At 43.1% G+C, this 7,315-nt stretch overlaps 1 protein-coding gene across 19 annotated transcripts in view; it reads right to left on the bottom strand.

Annotated features, from left to right (window-relative positions):
* Nucleotides 1-2,376: 2,376 nt before the first annotated feature.
* LOC100683963 (60S ribosomal protein L27-like) overlaps nt 2,377-7,315 on the bottom strand; it is a 232,079-nt gene continuing 227,140 nt past the window's right edge. For 3 of the 19 annotated variants that reach the window (XR_005374792.1, XR_005374790.1, XR_005374805.1), the window contains one exon: nt 2,377-4,068. The gene's annotated coding sequence lies outside the window, so the exon portion shown is untranslated. The other 16 variants (XR_005374804.1, XR_005374802.1, XR_005374789.1 and 13 more) reach the window with 12 other exon arrangements.

Here is a 7,315-nt window from a genome sequence, read left to right as displayed (position 1 = left end):
CGGGATTCATTAAAGAAAAAAAAAGGCGAGCAATCTAGTAAAAACAGTGACACAGCTTCCCCACATTCAATGGTTAAGAAATGTATATGTACTGCAGTAAATATTGTGCTTTCCCTTGAAAAAGACTGAGCATTTGCTTATGGAAGTGGGCTTTAAAGTGTTGCAGCTTGTGGCCATTTGTGAAGTGCAGAAGCCAGGCTATCTGAAATGGGAGAGAATGTGTAGCACCAGATGTAGGTAGGTGTGGCTTATAACACCCGGGATGAGCTGAGGCATATGGTGGATGTTTGAAGGGAGGTGTGGAGGTAAGAGGTATATTTCCATGCAGCCCAATTTCAACAAGGGCCAGTTTTCTGCCCTCATATCCTATTTCCTGGAGATGAAATCATGCATAAACAAACATGAAATGCAGTTATGTCCAAAGTGTTCCTCAATATATCAGTGGAATTGGAACCAACTCATGTTTTCAAAAACATATTTTATGGCACAACGGACTATACATGCATAATTGTACTGAACTGATTTCACTAGAACTCACAGCAAAAATTATCCTCAAAAGTATGACAGCCTTCACTATCAAAGCCTTTTAACCTACAGAAATACCAAACAGAAATGTTCCAGAGAAGCAACTAGTGCCTTGCTAGTTGTATATAAAATTCTTTCACACGCTATTGTATATAGCACAAGACTTTTCCATGACCTGGCAAGTGGCCTGTGCTATTTATAACAAAGTCTACTTTAAATCCTGTATAATGCGGAAATATTTAAGGGTGAAATTATATATGTGGGATTTGCTTCAAAATAATCCAGGTGGGAACAGTGAGTAGTGGGGCCAAGAGGAAAAAGAATCAGCCACGAGATCCTAAATGAAATTAGGAGATGGGAACATGGGGCGTAGTTAGAATCTTCTCCCTACTTTTGTATGACAAAAAGAAAAAGAATAGTTAATTTAGAAAATTATATGTGGTGCATTTGCAACCAGATTCATGTAAATATTGATTTTAAAATGTTGATACTGCTATTCATGAGCATAGTGTTCATATGTAGCTGTTGTAGTGAAATATCACGTTAAAAAGATGGGATGTACAGAAGGTATTTAAAGCATGCTTGGTTACCAAGTTTCCAAAGGCCCAGCTCTTATCAAGTAGAGTATGATGATTAGTAAAATCAGGTGTCAAAAGGAGAAAATTAACACTCAAGTCAAGGTCAGTGACCAGGGCCAGCTACTCAGAGTGTTGTTTCACAAGCTGAGAATAGAAGAATCCCCTAAGAGAGGGGAGGTGAGGCTGACCCTATGAATCCTGACCGAGCGAGTTGGATATCAGAATGGCTAAGAGCCTGGGTGGGCCTCACAGTCTGACCTTGCCAGGGAGGCCTGGTTCCACCGAGTGACCTTGCACAAATTAATCTAATCACTCTGAGAAATTTTGTTTCTCTTCAGGTTCATGAAAACTGGATTCTCCTTGTAATGAAAAAAAAAAAAAAAGCGAATTTTAAAGAAACAACAGAGACGCCTGTGATAATGAAGGCAGGTCAGAGTAGGCTTGCAGAGGCTCCTAAGCAATTCTGAGATATTCTTTGGAGCATCTGATGAGAACTAGAAATAGGGACGCCTAGGTAGCTCAGTCAGTTAAGCAGCTACCGTTGGCTCAGGTCATGATCTCAAGATCCTGGGGTGGAGCCCCAAGGCAGGCTCCCTGCTCATTGAGAAGTCTGCTTCTCCCTCTCCCTCTGCCCCACCTCCTGCTCCTTCTCTTTCTCTCTTGCTCACTCTCCCACTCAAATAAATATATGAAAATCTTTAAAAAAAGATACTAGAAATAATCTCCCCTGAAAAATGCACATATGAGTTCACAGAAACATTTACATGCAATGTCCAGAGAGTCACAGACCCCCTTAACATTCCTTCGTGGCACTGAGTTAAGAACCAACTGAATTAGAGGCTGTGCCAACTGTTGGTCCAGAAGGGAGTGAGGACACAGGTTCAGTATGTTCCTGTCACTATGGCCGCTCCTCTTGACCTATTTCTCCTGCCAGAACGCTTTCCTTCAATCTCCAATTTCTACCCTCTTCCTCAAAGTCCCTCACTTTCCAAAGTCTTTCTCAGCCAGTGCTATCTACAGAATTTCTCCTCTGAACTCAGTAAGTAACTTATCAGTGCTGCTATTTTGTTCCTTAATCATACTCTCTCTTCGAGTGCTTATCTCTGGATACCTGTATATATGCATGTAGGTGTGTGTACGTGCATGCATGTGTGCATGTGTGTGTGTTTAACTAGATTGCAAGCAATTCAAGAGCAACACCATGCACCACACTTCCTGGTATATCCCCCTCAAACCAATCATGTAGAAAACAAACAGTTATATGTGGCTCAGAAGTAGGTACTCATACCATACTTGCTCCTTTCTCTAATATTTTAAGCTTAGCCCTCTGCTCCTTCCGTCTGGAGCACTCTTTTCCCAGGACTCCCTAGCAAACTCCCATTTATGACTTGAATCTCAGCTCAGAATCTTCAGGGAAGTCCCCGGCCCTCCACTTATGTCCTCCCTCCTCCCCAGCTCCATGGCAAAGCCTCTGGAAGATCTCTGTCATGTTCCTGCATGCGGCACAGCATATGGCAACGATTCCCCATGGGTGGTCCCCCCACTGCTGGGAATATATGAGGCACACTGGGTATGTGCTACATGGAAGACACATATACTTGGGTATGCATTTATTTGGATGTACATTTATAACAATGCAACTAACACAGACCCAAGATTTCAGGGATTAGGGGGAGGCTAAGTAAAAGGAGAAACAGAAAAGAGAGAGAGAAAGGAGGTTTAAAGAAAAGTAGTGAGTGACCATCCTCTTGCTATGGTTTTATGGCAAAATTTGTGAAGGTGAGGTGTGTTTATTCATTCAGTCAGTGTTCTGGAGCACCAGGCTGACATTTGGAAGGGGCAGGTGTTTTGTAACATCTGTGTCCTGTGTCCAGCGCCACGAACAGGAGGGCAGGGATAGAACCTAACCCAGCTCTGCACCATCCAGAGCTGGGGCTTGGGGGGTTTTGGCTGAATCGGATCACATAGGACTGAATTTAAAAATTCGGTCCCAGCATCAGCTTTGCCCACTTCAAAGCACAATTGTGTCTGCTCCCTGGAAGCACAGAGGGAGGATGCAATGAGAGGAAGGAAGCTCGGAGCTCCTCTTCCCTCTGACGTATCCCCACATAGTCCAGACAGACCACTGTAGGAGCCTATCCTACTAAAATCCCAACAGACACCTTCGTTTGTTTCTACCTTCTTCTCTGCTTTTTTTTTTAATTTTTTTATTTATTTATGATAGTCACACACACAGAGAGAGAGGCAGAGACATAGGCAGAGGGAGAAGCAGGCTCCATGCACCGGGAGCCCGACGTGGGATTCGATCCCGGGTCTCCAGGATCGTGCCCTGGGCCAAAGGCAGGCGCCAAACCGCTGCGCCACCCAGGGATCCCCTTCTCTGCTTTTCTAGGCAGCATGAAAGCCTGGTCAGGCTTGTGCAAAGAGCTTGCTCTGCCTTTAACACAATTAACAGAGAACTCTCAGAGTCTCATCACCATGAGGATGAGTTTTACACACCCTGGCATTTGCTAACTCCACAGAACAATTATTATTACCTCAGTCATCATGAGTTACTGAAAGAGAGGAAACGCAAAACATGAACACTGCACCAAGGGAAAACGTAGTCAACTAGCACCTGCCAGAAAAGCCTGGAGGGTGGGAATGGAGCGGAGAGGTTTCCGCAGGCTCCTCCCCAGGGAAGCTGCTGAAACTTCCAAGCTGGAGGTCTTTGTGTAAAAGGTGAGGGGTGTGGTGGGCCCAGGGACTTGTGGCTGGCTGGTGAACAAAGGAAGGAAAGGGGAAAGGCAAGGGTGCTTCCACTTTTCAAGGTAACATAGTTGAACGAATCCAAGATTGAATTGGCTGTAATCACTGGTGATTCATTTTGAGAAAATCACAAAGGGCCTCCTTCCCCCCAGTTTCCGCAGTAGGGATTTCCCAGGCTAAGAGGGCAGCCCACTTTGAGTCACCGGGTTGAAGAAACCTGGAAGAGATAACATGAAACAGATCAACTACACTCCTAAGGATGGTTAACCCTGTGTCCGCAAGAATTCTTTTAACGGTCATTTATCTATCAGTGATTCTGGATCTTGTAAGTCTATTTACTGAGAGACTCCTGCTTTCTTTCTCTGCATCCCTCTCTGAATGGTCAGAGGTCCACCTAGAAAAAACTAACAAGTTGAAATTATAATCAGTGATGTTTGCTGTTCATGACCAGTTATCATAAGGAGCAGCTCTCCTTCTTTATGGTTGGGTATCTGTAATCGAGAGATTTCACAGAAGCATCGATATCATTTCACTTCTCTGACTGAAAATTCAGAGTCACTATTTTTGAGTGCCTAGTGTATTCTAGGCACTTAACCAAATTATCATTATTTCCTTTATTCCTCACAAGAATCCCTTAAGAAAGGTAATGTTTCACTATTGGACTGTCAAGAAAAGTAAGATCTAGAAAAGTGAAATGACTGGTCTATAACTCCCTAGCTAAGAAGTGGCAGAGCCAAGTAGGAACCTCAGCTTTGACCAGTTCCAAAATATATGTCTCTCCACTCCCCTTATTGCCTTTCTAGAAACTCTATAAAGATAGGACTTCACAAAAGCAAAAAGGAATGCGATTTAGTTACAACAGTCGAGTAAAACACGAGCTACCACAAATATCCGTAACATGACATAGCTCTGGCTATGAAATAATTCAACAACCTCACTCCATGCATTCATATGTGCCAGTCAGCCCCCATAAGTCCCCCTGGGCCTGTGCCCTAATGTTCCCTATTCATCCCTCAGTCAGATACCTTCAAACCACACTGACATCACAATATTTATTTTGTTAATGGGTGGGAGGAAGGGAAATGGCCCTTTATGGAACATGCATTTTTTTGAAACTATCTGATTCCTGGCATTTGTGAACACCAGAAGCCCAGGGTTCAACAGTTACTCATTTCCATGAGGATTCGAGGTTCTGAAAAGAATGTTTCAGCATGACTGTGGACTCTTTTGTCATTTCTACTTCTGGAAGTATCCTTTCTATGAACTAATTGAACAACCAGAGTCAGTATAGACGGAGAGAGAGCAAAAGAACAGACATCTCTTTAAGGAGAAAGTAAAGGGAAGGGCAATTTTCATGGCCAGGGTTCATGACTCTCTTCCACACCCAAACCTGGTCACCACGATGTGCCATACTAAGTACTAATGCCATCCCATTGCTTTTATTTTCTGAGTATTGGTCACAGTGCTTAACAATAATCTATGTGGTTTCATCTTCCCACAAACAAGCTTCTTCCTCGTGGACTGTCTGAAATTCATTGCTCGCTTGAGCAGTGATAAAAATCAAGCACAAGGGCTTCACGTTTCTTAACTGACTCACCTTTCCATGAGCAGAGCCTGGCCCTGCATGAGTTCCAGTCACATTTGTCAGGGTCGCTCTGTAAGAGAGAGCTCTGGCTAGAAACTTCTACTAACTTTTCACCATGCAACGTGCTGTCATGCAGGCACTTCGAGCCCACTTATCCCCAGGCCAAATATCCGGGTAACAACGGCCCTTTGGTGATGTTGTCCAGACCTCTTCAGCCTGTTCTCACACTCTGCAGCATTCTTGTAGGCTGCTGGAAAAAACTGGAGCCGGACAGGCTTATAAAACACAAGGAATGTGCCTCCTCCTTAAAGATCCCATCACCTCAGCATATTCTCCCTGGGAGGTTTGCATTCTTTGGATCCCCCAACTCTTCATGCTTAATCCTGGGCCTATGGCTTATGCTTGAGTTGAAGTGAATCAAGAAGGGAAAGGCACATACTGTTATCATTCCTATTTGCAGATGGTGAAACCAAGACCAAGAAGTTCAAATCATTTGCCTGGTGTTACTAGCCTAATTGAACATAAATGGTCAGGCTGGCACCTGATGAAATTCAAGCCTTAAATAAGGAGTGTTTTAGTGGACGTTGGAGATATACTTTGGGGAAATGGACAAAGGTGGATACTACATACCTAATGTATCAGAAGCAGCAGATGAAAGGGGGTGGTGGGGTCACAGAAGGGGATGTGAAGGTGCTGTGGGAGGGCCCTTGGAGTGATGGACTCTTAATGGCCATGGAAGTGGAAGTTATTTTTGGTCACAAGTAGTTGAAAATGAGCTGTTAAGGGTGTGAGCTCATACTGTCACTAACTGTAGGGAACTTAGAGGAAAGATACTCAAATTTCTCTTTGCCTCAGTTTCCTCACTTCTTTACAGTACAAATAATATCAACTAGTTCACAAGGTTGTTATATTGAAGAAATTAGATCATCTAGCTCAGGGTTTTTCAATGCTGGCATTATTGCCATTTGAGGCTGGAAGATCCTGCATGGCAGTGAGGCTGTCCTGTGCAGGGTGGCATGTTTACCCGCCTCCCGGCCTCCTACTAGATACCTATAGAATATCCCTTACCTCAGTCATGACAATCAGAAACATCCCCAGACATTGCCAGGTGTCCCGGGGGAGGCAAGAATGCTTCCAGTTAAGAACCACAGGTCTGGATAAAGTGGTAGTCATATGGCATGCATTTAATAAATTTTATTATGAGTGCTTGCTCCCTTACCTGCTTTTTCTTTCTGACATGTCTTTTTGGTGACCTATCCCAAATATATCAGCATCTCCTGTCCTAGCATTTGCATTTAAAACCACCTCTGAGGAAGGAACCTGAGAAATGCATTTACATTGGGAGCATGTTCATTTCAGTCTGGGCATAGCACTCTGAGCCAAAGATACCACCTTGAATGAGTTAAGTGTCAGCACTAGCGACCTGAGTGAGACTAGTATTTTAGAGAAGTGTCCTTCCTAACCTCTCAGAAGACAGTCTATGCAAATGCTTATTATATATGCTTTCCACTTGTAAGATATGAATTAATGGTTCCCAAATGGTTTTCTGGGACACCAATTCTAAGTGGATGAGAATAAATTACATAATTAGAAGATTCTGTGGCTAAATAAATTCAAAAAATTCTGGGGAGACCAAAATTATACGAATCTCTTTACTTCTCAGGCCTTCTCAGAGTCATTAACGTGCTACTATGCAACATAATTAATTATGAAGAGATATATTTTGTAGCTTTTCATGGCCTCATTTTTATATGGCACCAATTTTTGTAAGCCAGGAGTCAACAAACTATAGCCTTGAGTCAAATCTGACCTACTGGTTATTTTTATAAATAAAATTTTATTGGAATACAGCCAACCTCATTAACATACATTGTCTTTG

This window comes from Canis lupus, chromosome 20 (assembly GCF_011100685.1).
Source record: "Canis lupus familiaris isolate Mischka breed German Shepherd chromosome 20, alternate assembly UU_Cfam_GSD_1.0, whole genome shotgun sequence".
Classification (NCBI taxonomy): domain Eukaryota; kingdom Metazoa; phylum Chordata; class Mammalia; order Carnivora; family Canidae; genus Canis; species Canis lupus.
This window is presented reverse-complemented; position numbering and strand designations above follow the sequence as displayed.